This window comes from Cavia porcellus, unplaced genomic scaffold, assembly GCF_034190915.1.
Source record: "Cavia porcellus strain 051 isolate PalLab524CR breed Dunkin Hartley unplaced genomic scaffold, mCavPor4.1 scaffold_6, whole genome shotgun sequence".
NCBI classification, from domain to species: Eukaryota; Metazoa; Chordata; class Mammalia; order Rodentia; family Caviidae; genus Cavia; species Cavia porcellus.
The window spans coordinates 3,496,122-3,511,552 of record NW_026947489.1 but is presented as its reverse complement, the minus strand read 5'-3'; the positions used below and the strand labels follow the sequence as shown (position 1 = coordinate 3,511,552).

The following is a 15,431-nucleotide window of genomic DNA, read 5'->3' as shown; positions in this document are numbered from 1 at the left end:
TAATCTGAGCTTTTGTATTTTTTTATTTTATGGTGCTTAGGGGCAAAAACGGTTTGCAAGTGATCTAGAATTCATAGGATTCCTTTCTTTAACAAAGCACACTTTACAATTCATATTAATCAAATATTTAAAATAAAATAACCTTTTAAACAGCAACTGGCAAGAATCTCATTGTGGAAATTCGAACCAGGAATGCACAGGAATGTGTCCAGTGTATGGAAGCTGCAGTGTTCCAAAGTCTGTGGTCTCCAAACCTTGGCCCCGGTCCCGACAGTAATAACACAGCAGCCATCTGATTGCCTTCCATTCAAAAAAGAGCTCTCCAGACAGGTCGTGAGAGCAAGGATCTTCCACTAACCACCTCCGGCTCCTCCTCCTCCTCCTGATTTGGAGGGTGTTTGACTCTGAATTTTCATGCTATTCCAATATTTTCTGAGCGGAAAGTATCATATTTTTGGGTGCCCTGTGCTGCTGCTGAGTCAGCACTGGAGCAGATGAATTTTGGCCAGAGCACAAATCCTACCCATCCTGGTCTGGTGTATTCTTTTTCTTGCTCCTTTCAGATCTTTATTTTTCAGGAATCAAAGCTAAGCTCTTGCACCACAGTCAACTACAAATCCTGTCTCCATTCCTAATTTTCATAAGGCTACAGGACATGACTTCCAGCGACTCTGTACGGCAAAAAGGAGCAGGGGATGCAATGAATAGGCGCGGTTAGCTGAGATGCCACCCAGCTCCTCCCAAGAGATAAGTGCCTTTTGAAAGTGTGCTTTGGAACATCTTCTTTTACAAACTTGGAAGCTTAGTATTACTGACCTCGCAGGAGACCCTTTTCTGAAGCCGGCTCTTATCCTGCCTTTCTGCTTTTGCTTTCGAGAGGGTTGCACAAGGCACAGCGAGCGGTCCCTGGACAGCTTCCTGCCAACTTGAGGCAACTGCACATGCATGCTACCATCACCTACTCTCTGCGAGGAAGGGATTTTACTTATATATTTTTAAACTGACATATAAAAATTGTCAATAAATCACTACTTAAAATCTATGCTGAACTGGTTCCAGTACCCAGTTAGTTTTGCTAGTTTTGCTATGAGGATCCCCATAGCAAAATCTTCAGATGTGCAATCACTTGTGTAAGAGGGTGAGTGTTTGCACAAAAGTTACGCACACCCTCCTAGATCCTCTAGGTCAACTCTGGATGACTCACCATACCTAGCATGGTGTCCATGCAATGGAAATACAGTAGTTGTTAAATTATATTGGCTTTTGTTTGTATCCTTTTTTTATTCTTATACTCACTTCTACAAAACTTTTTTGAGTATTTCCAATCCATACCTTTGAATCTGCCCATGCACAGCTGTGGATAAGGAGAACCAACTCCATTTACAATGTATAGCATTATATCTTGAGGTATGTGCAAAATGTGAAGTGCCTAAATAAAGCTAATAATGCATCTATCACCTCACACTCTATTTTTGGGTGAGGACGTGTAAAATCACTCCTGGCAGTTGTTAAATGTACAGCATATTATTACTAACCACAATCACCACGAGGTACAATGGGCCTCCAGGAAAGCTGTCTAACTGATACTGCACTCTGGGCCAATCCCAGCTAGATGCACTATTTCTCTGGGTGATGATTTCCTTGGCAACTTGGTCTTTTTCAGCTTCTGACTATCTCTTCCAGCACAATATCATCATTCTTAATACTCAGTGCTTAAAGTATCTATTTTGTTGTTGTTGTGGTTGTTTTTCTGGCATTTTCTCTAAAGGAAACCTGAATCTCCCTTGTATGGTGAATACTCTGCTGCCTGCTGAGAATCTCAGTCTTCTCTGCTCTCAGCTAAATTGTGAGTCATGTAGGCAGTAGAGCTGGATGCACTGTTCCATAGTCAAAGGGCATGTTTCCCGGACTGCTGAGCTGGTTCTTATCTGTGGGGGACCACCCAGATGACTCTCCTCGAACACAGGGCAGTTACCTCCACTTGGGCTAAACCGGGCCCTGTCTCCATGTAGTGGTGTGTACAGAGCTGGCTGAGCCATGTCCTTTGCCCTTCAATTCACTCTAAGCAGTGTAATAGGGCTGGCTGAGCTGATGTGTAACCTTTGAAGCTAAGCAACAGTTGCCGTTTCCCTGCCCCATGACTTCCAAAACATGGTTGAGCAGGACAGGCTGAAGGACCATGGCTCCAAGGCTGTCAACCTGGACCAGCCTTGGGAATGAGGCTATGACTTCCCAGAGCAGAAGAGCTGCACATCAGAGCAGAAGCACTGGCCCCAAAACATGGTGCTACCTCAGGTGTGTTATGCAGGTCGGTCTTTCTGTACATCCTTCTCTCTGCACATTGCAGAGGCGCTTGTAGGCCTCCTACCAGCCTGGCTCATGGTACTCACATAATTCCTGCCATTCCCACAGGCTCACATCCTCACTCGATCCATTCACCTCTTCACAAATTAATAAAATCCAGATTAGGCCCTGGGTCAGGCCTTTGGTTCCAGTGAACACTCAGCTGGGTCGGACCTAGGCCCCCTTGGCTCCCCATAACTATAAATATGTCTTAGTGTCTTTTTCTCATCTTGGGTTGCACTGGAAGTTGTAAATTGGGATTAGTTTACTACAATTCCAATAAAGTTTCCATGGCATTAAAAATACAAAACTCCCAGATGGAGTTTTTGCCATGTTTATGCCAGTTTCTGGGCATTAATGCCCACTACATGACTATATTGCCCATCAAACATGGCACATCAAGCAGGCACTACAGAGCTGTCAGAGGCACCTGTCCTGGAAGCAGGACAAGAAATGAAGTGGCAATAATGTGGACGAGAAACCAGAGCACAGGAGAACCACAGATAAAAGACAGGTGATGTGTCACTGCACTAGAGGGCTCCAAACTAGGGCAATGGAGAAAACAGATGAGATTTCAGTGCATGGTCAAAACGACTGGGCAAGCCTGGGTGAATGATTTAGGTGGAAAAAAGAAATGAAAATCATTTTTGAAATGAATGACAAGGGAAGGCACAGGTGAACAACCAGGGCAACAGGGAAGGTAAAGGCAAGGGCTGCAGGTGGGTGTCCGTCCCAGGAAGTGTCTAGAAATGCAGGGCTTGGGAAGGTGGCGGTGGAAAGGAACTCAACAGCTAAGGGCAGTGGGCCTTGATAATGTCTCCTTAGCACAGTTACTTCCTGCTTTCCACGTCAAAACCAAAGAAAGGGACCTAATGCAGACCAAGGCAAGAGGTGAAGCGGGCAGAGAAAAGCAAAAGTACAGAGGACAGACAAGAGGAAGGAAATCAGAGAGCAGGAAAAGGAAATCTCTGCCCAGGCTGGGGCAAGTCAGGATATAAGGTGGAGAAGGGAGCCAGCGCTTTGAACCTTCTGAGAAAACGAAACCTGAGTTCAACAACTATCCAGAGAGATCCAAGCTGGGGATTTAGCTCAGCGGCATAAGCACCTGCCATGCAAGGCACGGTCATCCAGGTTACCCATTAAAAAAAAAAAAAAGTAAGATCCAAAGTTACAGCAGAGGCTTTAAAGACTGACAAATTCTGCATGGTAAAGACAATGAGATGAAGCGATACCTTTACAGTGGGTGCTCTCTGCGGTCAAGGATCACCATTTCCTAGCAGGTGGGTGGGCAATTCCTCCCACCAGGCTTCCTCTGAAGCCTGGAAGAGCTTCCTAGGCCATGCCTCTGGGGCTAGTGAACCCGAAAATGGGCTTTTTTCTGTGTTCAGGATAAGAGATGGAGCCAGCTGCTGAGGATGAGTTGAACTAAAACTTACAACAGAGCTGAAGGAACAGTAAGGGCGGACAAAGAGAAACAGATGAGCACCCTAGAAAAAAGGGTCTTCTGGAGCAGAACAGCACTGTCGGCTCACAGGGTGGCCTAGATGTAAAGTAGAAAGGAGGGGGGATGGGAGGGTGCTGTTGCTGGGCACGATGGAAGGGTTAAGATCCCAGGTAGCGAGGAAAAGGGCTGCCCATTCATCTCATAATCAATGTGGAAAAATCCAGCTCCATCCAAATTCCCTTTCCAATTAAATGTTAACAGCCACTTAACATTTTTCTCTCTGCATCAGTAGACCAAATTCTGGATCATATTAAAGGATGTCTGACTTTTTATTTTCTAATTAACTACATGGAAAATTGTCCCTTAAAATGTTATTCATGTAGGCAAAGGAAGCTACTGGTTCATTAAATAATACCTCCCATTAACCAGGAGTCTCACTTGAGTCACTCTCCCTGCACGTGACAAGGACCGTGATAATGAGACCACCCTAACCCTTTGCCCTTCCGAGGTGACTTAATGGTAGCAGGCTCCTCTCAGCGCCAGGCCCAGGTCCTCGTCTCTCTGCATCTTCACCATCTGTCCCTGCCTACCCCAACACCCAGAGACTCGGGGCTCAGCCAAATTGCTGAGATTAAGTACAATAATAAATTGAAATTACGAGGTCTTGGTGGATTCTGGTCATCCAGCTAAAAATGACCTGTTGGGCCTCAGAACTCCTAATAATATTCTTTTCCAACTTCTTAGGCCTGATGTCAGAGGAAATGCTCATCTTCTTGTGTAAAATGTATCTGGGGAATTGGCATTAATTCTAGTTCATACAAAACAGTGACTTCTGCCTGTGAATTCTTTTGCTTACACTTAGCTGAATACCAAACATAAAGTAAAATACAGTCAATTTTAATACAGAGCCAAATCAAATTTTCTTATTGTCAATGAGACTGTGTTAGACAAAGGAAAATCAGTAATACTTTGGGAGGCTTGGCGTGGTGGCACACTCCTGTGATCATAACAGTCTGGGAAGCTAAGGCAGAAAGATGACAGGCTGGCCTCAAAATTTAAAAACCTAACATCCTGGGGATAGAACTCAGGGCAAAGGCCTTGGCTTCAATTGCTGTACCTCAAAAAAACAAAAACAAAAACAAAACAAAACAAAAAGAACAGTTTGTGGTTTAATTCTTTTTGGCTTTAAATGCTATTTTGTATACTACAGTTCTCTATTTGCCAAGAAAAAATTCATTCTAGAACTATAGAACATTTTTCGACAATCCAGTAGAAACCCACAAGGTGAAAGGTGTTTTCTTGAAAGATTCTTAGTTACATGTTTCCAAACTGTGAAAATTCATACCATTTCCTTTAGTAATTCTATATAATTAAAAATATCTCAAGGAAATGAACGATACTAGTACAATGATTTTTACACAAGGACATTCATTCAAATATTACGCAGTCTATCAAATCACAGCAATGAGCTACATATCCAACAGCAGAAAAATACTAGGTAGAACATTTTGCTTCTCCATTCAAGAGAGTACTGTGAAGCTCTTAAAATATCTTTAAAGTATATTTAATAGCCTAGGAAGATCCTATCCTATATAGCTACACTAGAAAGTGTGAATGACAGCAACTTGCATACGTAGTACACGAATAATGGTACACACATATTACACATGCATGGAAAACTAAAAGAAATATATCCAAGGGTACTTTTCTACATATATTCTAAAATTTTCTTGGTGGGAAATCTTTTTAAAATTTTGGTGAATAATAAACACACTTTTATAAAAGTTTTAGGGTGCAACAATGTGCAAAGTTAATAAGCAGTCCAGTCAGGTGGAGCTTGTTTTCCTAATCCAGCCCTCAGAGTCCAGTCCTCAGCATCCAGTCCTCAATGTCCAGCCCTCAGAGTCCAGTCCTCAGCATCCAGTCCTCAATGTCCAGCCCTCAGAGTCCAGTCCTCAGCGCCCAGTCCTCAGTGTCCAGTGCTCCACGCCCAGTCCTCACAGAGAAGTTTCTACAGCTGATTCCACGCTATGGGATCTGGGAATCTATTGTATCTGTGTAAAGACCCACAGACATGCTGACTGCTCAGCTTAAAGCCCAGTTAGACAGCACCTCTGCCTCCCTCCCTCCTGATTTCCCTCCTTGCATGACACCTGAAGCAAGCACACTCCAAGGCACCCTGCACTGTCAGGGAACATCCAGGCATTTCAGCACAAGGGCCACACAGACCTCATTCCTTGCAGGATCCTGTGTACCTGAATTGGCTGTCAGCGGGATGGTGGAGTCGGGTGGGCTCCATCTTAGGCAGCCAAATGCCCCCAGGAGTTCCGTTTGTGTCTAAGGTAGCCATAAGAAGAACAGAACCAAACAGAATCGAACCCTATGCATAGCACAAATGCATTCGATCAGCCTTGTGTGACCACCAGACCTGTATCTGTGGACTCATTCAAACATGGATGGAAAATACTGAGGAAGAAAACACATCTGTAACCAAACAGGTAGAGACTTTCCTCCTGCCATTATTTTATAAACACTACAGTATAACAAGTATTTGTGGGCCACCTGCACTATTTTGGACATGATAGGTAATCTAAGCAAGAGAAGGATGTGTCCAGGGTAGAGACACATTACATGGTTTAACACCACAGGTGTTGGTATCTGCAGGGCATTGGAGCTAATGCCCCATCACACTGATGTACAACTCTGCGTCCATTTTCTCATTAATGCATGGCAAGATACCCCGGGATTCCAAGTATTAAGTAAACAAAACTTTTAATTGTGATGATTTTACCTTTCTCCCCCGTTTTTCCCCCCAGTATTAGGGTCTGAGTGTGGGTGAGCTTCTTCCACAGGTTGATACATGCGTACTGAGAGATGTGGGGTCTTGAGAGGTGACCAGGTCCCTAGTGGGTGGAATCACGCCCTTGGATCAGGTCCCTCCCCCATGTGCAGACACAGACAGAAGGCTCCATCTGTAAGCCAGATGGAATCTGGCACCAGAATAGAATGTGCCAGTGCTTTGATCTGACTCCTTTGCCTCTAGACCTGTGAGAAATAAATTTCTGCTGTTTAAAAGCCACTCAGTTGATGGTGTTTTCTTACAGCAGCCTACATGGACAAAGAGAAAGCCCCATTCATTTTTCTCTCAAACTGCTTTTCAGAACACTGTCAACAACGACGGAAGATGCAAGCATCCACCAGCTGCCTGGCAGCTTCTCCCCCTTATTCATCCGACTATCACTACAGCCATGGCCGCGTCTGCCACGAGCCGATAAGGACTCTGCACGCTTTCCTTGGCCACCCACTCGTTGCTCACTCAGACCGGGGCCATCACGACTTTCTTTAGTCGGAGGTGACAGAAGCACGGGGTGAACCCCTGTGCTTAAACACAGCAACATGGAAACCCCAGGCTGGACTCTCGATGCAGGGCATTCCCCTGCTCACAAGCGCAGTCCCACTACCCTGGTGATGACAAACCTTTCAGAAACCAGTGCCCAAACTGCGAAGTGCCCACACTGCAATGAAACCTGAATACTGAGGGTTTAGCCTAGAAAAACAAAACCCATGCATTAGTGGCTCTTGTGTTAAAAAGAAACCAACATGCGTGCCAGAGGTGCATCACCCCTGAGCTCGTCAGTCTCTCAAGTCTACCTGTTCAGAATGAAAGACAGCAGCAGCACCAGAGCACAGGCGTCTGCACAGAGCAAAGTATCCAAAGAGCTGTGTCCTAAAGATGCCAAGAGATAATTTCCAAGTATATGAGTTATTTTGAAATTCAGAAAAAGTGCATCTCTTTGTCTCCTTTTAGCTAGTTCCAATGTTAATCAAGATGAAGCCTAGAATTTTAAAAATTGAAGCATATTCCCAATTTTGAACTAAGCCAGTTAGAATAAATATAAATCACTAAGATTTCACTCTGAAGCACCGAAAACAATGTCTTTCATATACATTCTCAAACCCTTATACACCCGTTTTCTATCTTCCCAACAGACTCTACTATTAAAAGAATGGAATTCTGTCCTGTTTTGTTGTATTTCTTAGTTTTGTCTTATGACCAGTATTGATTTCATAATTTGCATTATAATGGAGGTAGCTACACAAGACTTCTCCGCGGACTTGCGATCCAGAAACATTCACACTTATCAGATAAAAGACACTGAAATAGTTCATTAACAGGGAGCCTGACTGCTGCTCCCGCGGTTGGCTGAGTGGCAGCTTCTATTTATACTGCAGCGTGAGTTCTCCGCTGCACGGTATTGCATAACCGAGTGTAGACTTGGGCAGAGGTGGCCGATGAGGAAACTGGGTGTCAGTTAACAGACGCCTGCTTTCCTCGCGGGCTCTGCTTACAAGTTCCATCTATTTTCTTCTCAAGGATGTAGAAAAAGAAAAGTTACCTTTAATTGTTTTAGGACGAGAGGATAAAAGGAAACAAATGCTGAAGCCAGCCGTCCTGTGAGGTATCCCATGGAGAGAGAAGCTAGTAGGTAAAACTATCCTCTCTCATCTCCTGATGGGAGGTAAATGTCATCCAGGGTGTCCTGTGAGGAACCAGCAGGGCGTCTGTCCCTCACTGACCTTTCCTCTTATCTCAGTGAACCAGCTCTGGCCTGTGATCTCTCCCTCTCACTGACTCCCAGACAGTGCTCTGCGTGGATGGGCTAACTCAGTCTCCATGGAAAAGATTTCCTTTGTCAATGTCTAAATGTTGCACACAGTAGCCGCATCCCTTGTGCTTCTGAGGGAAACAGGAACCTTGATTAATATATATGTGTGACTACCATGGCAGACAAATTATTTCAAGTATTAAATTAGTGAATTAGTTATTTACTCTCATTAGGCTGCTAAATATTCCTCCAACCAGCTATTAAACGCCATTGTTATCAGGATTTTATCTACAGTAGGAAAGAAAAATATGAGCTAAACACTCTGAAAATTATTATTATTACTACTACTACTACAAGGGATCACTGACTGCTTCTAAATTTAGGGTACACTATACATTTTGACCAATATCATCTTGTGTAGGCTGTTCCCTAATTATGTAAGAATTTGCTTATCCACATTTTCTTCCTAGAATAAAACTAAACAATTTTACTTTTCTATTTGCATATTGTTAGTACAGGCACACTAAAATCCTCACCCCAAGAGCCCACAGTGGTTAACTTGCTTGATTTTATGTATATGAAATTCTTTTTCACTAAGACTAAGAATCAACAAAAAAGGAATAGTGTGTTAAAACTTAATTTTTTTGTAGAAATGCTACAAGTTGCAAACTCTAAAATCTAAGCTTGTGATTATCCTCTTTAATTGCAGATTTTTCATTCCAAATTAGCCAAATATGACAATATAATGACAACGACTAAGATTATATCTTCCCATTTGAACGGGGTTATGAATTCAATGTTAGAATCATGCAATTTCATGAAAATACTGAAATGCCATGGAAGATTCAAAATGGTTCATGAATAAAATTTTATAGAATTTTTAAACCTCTGAATATGTACAGCTTGGTATCCACCAACATTAACTCAGATATCTCCAGGGTAAGTGGGTCTCCCCAAGTGGTTAGGGAAAGACTGTGCTCTGAATCCCAAAGAAGTATTGTAATACTTCAACGCAGGTTTCACTCATCCGTTAATAATCCCACATTCACATGAAAAAAAAAGCACTATTGTTTGCAACCTGCATGTCAATGAACATGGGTGAATATTTAAATTCCGGTTGATCATGCACTGTGGGGCTCACAATAAATGGCACAGGTAGGCTGAGAAAACACTGGGTTCCGGTTCCATGTTGGCCGTGATTTGAGTGCCAGATCAGAGTGGCTCAGAGCCACTGACCAACACTTGGATAATTAATTAAGCCACAGGCAGTGTCAAATGACAAAAACCAGCAGTCTGTGGAAGGCCAAGGGAAGGGCCCCTTATGTCTCAAAATGCTCTGTGAGTCTGAGAAACCCAGAAATCTAAACCAGAAGGCAACTTAGAGAACATCCACTTCAACGCCCTTAATCAAAGACAGTCGAATGGAGACCACAGAGAACGAATGACGTACCAAGTCCATAGAAACCTGTCCCTGCAATCTAGGACTCTGACAACCAACTTTCCACTGCAGAAAGCAATCTTGTAAGTTAACCTCTCTGGTCTCTAAGGACAAAAATGCCCCGCAGTACAGAGAAATTTGCCTACGTAATTAAAATTTCAAACAATGCATGATGATAAAGTAAAATATCAAGCATGGAGAGTCACTTTTTAATAATAAAATAACGATAAGCTTGATAGCAATATCGTCTAATGCTAACCAAGCATGCATAGGAGAAAAGGGAAGAGATCAATTAGACAGAAGAGCCTGAAACCTTCCTTTGCTCCTCCTCCCCACCCCAGTGGTACCGCTGACATCAAGACGTTCTAGCCCTGAGTCAACTCTCTAGGTTCTAAATCTGCCTTTTCAAATTTTTCTGTGTTTCTTAATGCCCAAAACAAACAGAGAGCTATCACAGTCAGTCACAATTCCTAAATCTGTTTGCCTTTCTAAGCCCACTTTGCTGTACTTACTTATAATTTCACAGGTCTGCAGGGGGCCTCCGAGCAGTCCTGGGCCAGCACCACGCTTTCCAGAATGGAGCAGAAAACGCACATCTGTCCTCTGAGCTCCTGTTACTGCACATGGTCTTCACGGAATCGCACATGAACGCGCTCTTCATAGAATCCCACGGAATCACTCATACGAGGAATTTTGAGGTAAGTTTCTCCAGGAGATGTTCAGTATTTTTCCTGCAAGGAGGCTTCATCCAAACAGCATGGGATGTCACACATAAATATTATAAATGATGGCATATATTACCTCCATCCATGTTGTGCTGCTGTTGCAAAATACCTGAGACTCAGTGAAGTACACAGAACAAAGAGCTTTTCCTGCAGTTGTGGCAGCTTGAAAATCCAAGAATGAGGGAAGCTGCGGCTCGATGTGTTGCATTTAGGGGGAAAAGCAAGGGAGGGAGGAGGAGGAGAGAGGAGAGGATTGCAGGGGAGGAGAGCAGGTACGCAGCACTGGAATATGCCTGCTAGCCTCACTCAGCCCCAAGAAGGACTCCCCAGGCTTCCAAGGCAGCTAGCTAGAAACACTGGTCAAGCCCAGCACCCTCAAGGAGCCACATTCCTCACAATCAATCTGTTGGTGCGGAGGCGTAGCTCAGGGCAAAGAGCTTGCACTGGGCTCTGGGTTCAGTCTCCAGCTCGGTGAGTAATAATTATATTAATCTGTTCTTGGCCAGGAGTCTTGTTCACCCTCTCCTCCTCAGCACACGTATCTTTGTCACTGTATAAATTATTCTTGTAATACAAGAAAAGGAGACTTAAAACACACAGACCTCCCCTTAATGATACAGTCTGCTACTGTAAAGCAGAATCTTTGCACGTTTTAAAATCAGTCTACTACAAATGCCTAATTTTTACTTTCAGAAAGTATCACCCACCCCAATGTCAACTAGGAGATTATCAAACTTTCACTTTCTATACTGTCAGTATTGTCATTAAAAGAGGATTTACTATCCAGCGATTTTTTTCAATTTATTATAATTTTCAGAAACTGGAGAAGCTAAAGACCACTCTGCCTCAGTATTTGAGGCCTGCATTATTTCTAAACTGTGCTCTCCAGGTAACCTGATTAAGAAACAGAGGTAAAGCTCGGTGGTAGAGCACTTAGCTTTCATGCACAAGCACTGGTTCAATCCTCAGTATCACACACACACACACACACACACACACACACACACACACACACCCATAAATAGGTATACAGACAGATATGTACTCCCCATAGCCCAAACAATCTCCAATCAAATATATCTGAAAATAGTGAGTTATTCAACATTTTCCTATGAAGATTTATAAATCCATGAACATATTAAAGGGTTTGACAATTCTTGCACTCAGGAAACATTTTCTGTGTTCAGCATGATAGCCAATATCACTTCGGCATAAGTACTATGATTATGGCACCACACCAACACTGTAGATCGCTTCTTTTATGTAAGCACTGTTTTACTAGCCTGTGCTATAAGAACTGGCATTCTCTTGGAGAATTTTGTACCCATGGCCAAAACCAAAACAACAAAAAGATGATTTAGAAATGAAAACTCATTCAATGGCACCATCAAATAACCCCTGCACCGTAATTTATCTGTACAGTGTTTAAGAGTATTGAAAACAAATTTCGCACATGAGCCCTGGTCATCTGGTGGTGGTCTCCAGCCTTTTCCATGTGCTGCTTTGGAAGGGCAAAGCAGTTAGCAGGCTCACCAGGTATCTGCAGATCCTGTGCTTCTCAACAAACAACAGTGAGAAATGACGGACAGCTCTGTGGCTTCCAAGAACTCCAACACCCTGAGAGGAGTTCTCTGTCCACAGTTTTGGAGCCATAGATCTAGACAATAGCGATGACTCTTTCTGCCATAACTTGGAATTTTCTTCTGTGATGAAGTCAGAGGATAGTCATGTTTAAAGTTATGATTACTTTTAAAAGCTAAACCCAAATAAGGGAATCACGGCAATAAAATAAGTCAAAAACACACCTTTAACACAAGAATCACTCATTCCACAATTCATTTACTGAATCTTTATCAGCATGTCCTCCATGGCAAGCACTGAGCTTGGTGAACATTCTAGTCTACCTTTACCATGATACAGAGACTTTTCTCTCAGTTGGTTATTTAGAGTCAGTATGGCTGGCAAAAATCAATAATGTTACAAGAAATTACCCAAAAGACTGTTGCTTACTCTCTTTTCAGTTTGGATACATTCACTTGTAAAAACACACACACACACACACACACACACACACACACAATGCACACACACACACACAATGGAATGATGGGTGAAATGGAATATTCATTTCTTCTAGTCAACTGTGAAGTAATACTCAAAAAATTAAGTTTTAAAAGAACAAATGTCACTACAGACATGTATCAAACACAATCAGAGCTATGTATCTTTAAACCAACAACTTTCCCATCCTTTCAAGCCAATTATTTTTCATGTCATGAGTCATAGCATATGAATTTTGCAAACATTTTACACAAAAGGAATTCTATTACTGTAGAACTGTGGTAAAATATGAAGATGATGTAATCAACAGAATATATATGCCCTTTCAAACTAAATAAAATATAAATTGGAGTTTTAATAAAGTATGGCATTCTTATGTCCTAATTTTGCTATTCATTTGAGTAAAAATGTTAGGATCACACATATTAAACTTTCAATTGTTTGAATGCTTTTGTGTGATGCTCAATTAGGTGGAAACATACAAAGGAATGCAACAGTTATGTTTACAAATGGACTATGTTTCTTGATGTGGTTCCCTAGCTACCATGGAATAAGGAAAATACAGAGGCTAACACTGTCTTGAATCGATGACACAGAGCAAATCACCAAGAAATCTTAAACTTGTTTTGCCAAATTTTGCAGCTCGATAATTTTAACTGCCAACATAAATGGTACGGTGTCCTGGAAAACTGGCAAATAACTGGCTGTTACCACAGTGTCACTGCTGAGTGGCCAGTGGAAAGGGGAGTGTGGACCCTAATGAATCTATACAAAAAGAGCAACAAGACTTGCCTCTAAGAGAGATCTTCCACAAACGAGAAGGGGATGGAAAGCTGGAGGAAGGGGGAAGGAGGACAGGAGGGGGGGTGTAAAAACATATGTGATGCACACGTACCAGTCACTAACAGTGAACATTGTCATCATGTCCGGCAAACTTGTACTAATAAAACGAAACAAAAACTCCCCCATACTGCAGTATGGAAAGGCTCAACCCACATATGCTTTACAAACTGATGCAAAACCTTAAGTGTAAAAACACACCAAGTACTTGTGTTAGAATATCCACACCAAGCCTTACACAGGCTGAATTTTCTCAGGGCTGCAATCTTTTACTCTTCTCTCTGTTTTGAAATTCAGCATAAAACCTCCCCAGTGAAGGAGATGACGGCTACAGAATATTTTACAGCTGATGGCATTATAGTGGCTACAATTATACAAATGCTGATTGAACTACGTAAGTCTTCTGAGGTAAAAAACTATAGACACCATTTTTAGCCAGTAAGATTTTTTCCCAGTAACAAGTCCAAACTCTGAGTTATAAAAATATCGCATTGCAAATTTATGTATCTGTTTATATACTTACATATACATTTATCTTTGCTTTATGTTTCTTTTTCAAGAAATACCTGTAGGCACCTACTAAGTATTACAAAAAGTTACAAGGACTGTTCACTGACACTGCTGTGCCTTATGGAACATCTAGTCTAACTGGGACAGAGCAGAGGTAAGTCTGAGCAAACAAACATGCCCAAACAGTATTTCAAACTGTGATGGGCATTATAAGGAAACATTAAATTCCATGGAAAAGTAGAAATGGAAGATATAACTTACAGAGTGATGATCATAGAAAAAGATAAAAACCCTTGAATCTCTCACACAGCATCCTTGTCAGACTCTAGAGAGACAAGGTGCGAAGATCAAAAACAGCCCGAGTCCCAGCCTCGTCATCTACGGAGTGAGAGCATCGCGCTATTTCTGACTCTTGTTTTCTCATCTGAGAAGCACAGATGCAGTTAGTGCCTGTAATACGTACTTCCCCAGGCTGAATATCCGGCTTGATGATGAAGTAGGGCATAATACTTGAAACATGTTAAAAATTACAAGATGGTGTAAAATTCTGTTATTAACTGCCTACATTTCACTTGAATATGCATGATAAAACAATTTAAAAGATTTCAAATGTTTGGTAGGTTTCATTTGGTACTTGATTCTAAACATTTGGTATTTTTCCAAATCCAATAGGCAGCATGCATAATAAGACACAGAATCACACGCCCACAAGGATCCTGACACCCAAAGCAGAAGACCTGTCACAGTCACCAGACTACAGAAAAATCTAAATAATGAATCCATATTGCTTTACTTGTAAAAATCGTGAAACCTACAGTCCTAGATCTGAAGCTTTCCAAGACAGACAACCAGGAATATCACACACTGGCCATTGACATCTCTGCATTTCTTAAGTGTCTGCACCCAAGTAATTAAAATAAAACCACTCCCTGCATTAACATCTTTGCTACTATTCATTTAAACAAGCATCAGATTTACAATGTCCCTTCATTTGACAAGTGACCCAAGAAGCAACAGCTATTTTTGTAACTTCTTTTAATTACAGTCATCTAAGGAAATATAAACAGTGTATTTTGCCTTTGGAAAAAACAAACGTTGGAGCTAAAGAAAGAAGCTGGTAGTAACTTATCAGCTGAAACTGAATTTCCTACGAGATGTGATTATTCTTTAACCATAGATAAGTAAGGAAATTTGCACCATTAAATCAGACTAAATTCTTACTGAGTATCTTCTATATACAACATACCATACTGCAATATCCCTGAGCCTGAACACACTCAGGGAAGAAGCCATTCACAACAGAACAATGAGCATAAGTTCCATTTTTTAAAACATGTAACAACATAAGCTTTCTAACCTCCCTACGGGGAAAGGCAAAAAGCACTTGCTTTAGGCTCTCTGTACCATTTGTTCTAATATTAAACACAAGGCTCTCTTCATAAAGAGTGTATTATGTAAGGTAT

At 41.9% G+C, this 15,431-nt stretch overlaps 1 protein-coding gene across 4 annotated transcripts in view; it reads right to left on the bottom strand.

Moving 5' to 3' along the window:
- The window catches only part of Gabrb3 (gamma-aminobutyric acid type A receptor subunit beta3), a 236,249-nt gene that overhangs the window by 182,265 nt on the left and 38,553 nt on the right, over positions 1-15,431 (bottom strand). The window contains exon 1 of one of the 4 annotated variants that reach the window (XM_063249829.1): positions 10,345-10,470. The exons of the other annotated variants lie outside the window; for them this stretch is intronic. The gene's annotated coding sequence lies outside the window, so the exon portion shown is untranslated. Of the gene's footprint in view, positions 1-10,344; positions 10,471-15,431 lie in introns of those variants that run through there. 4 annotated transcript variants of the gene reach the window in all.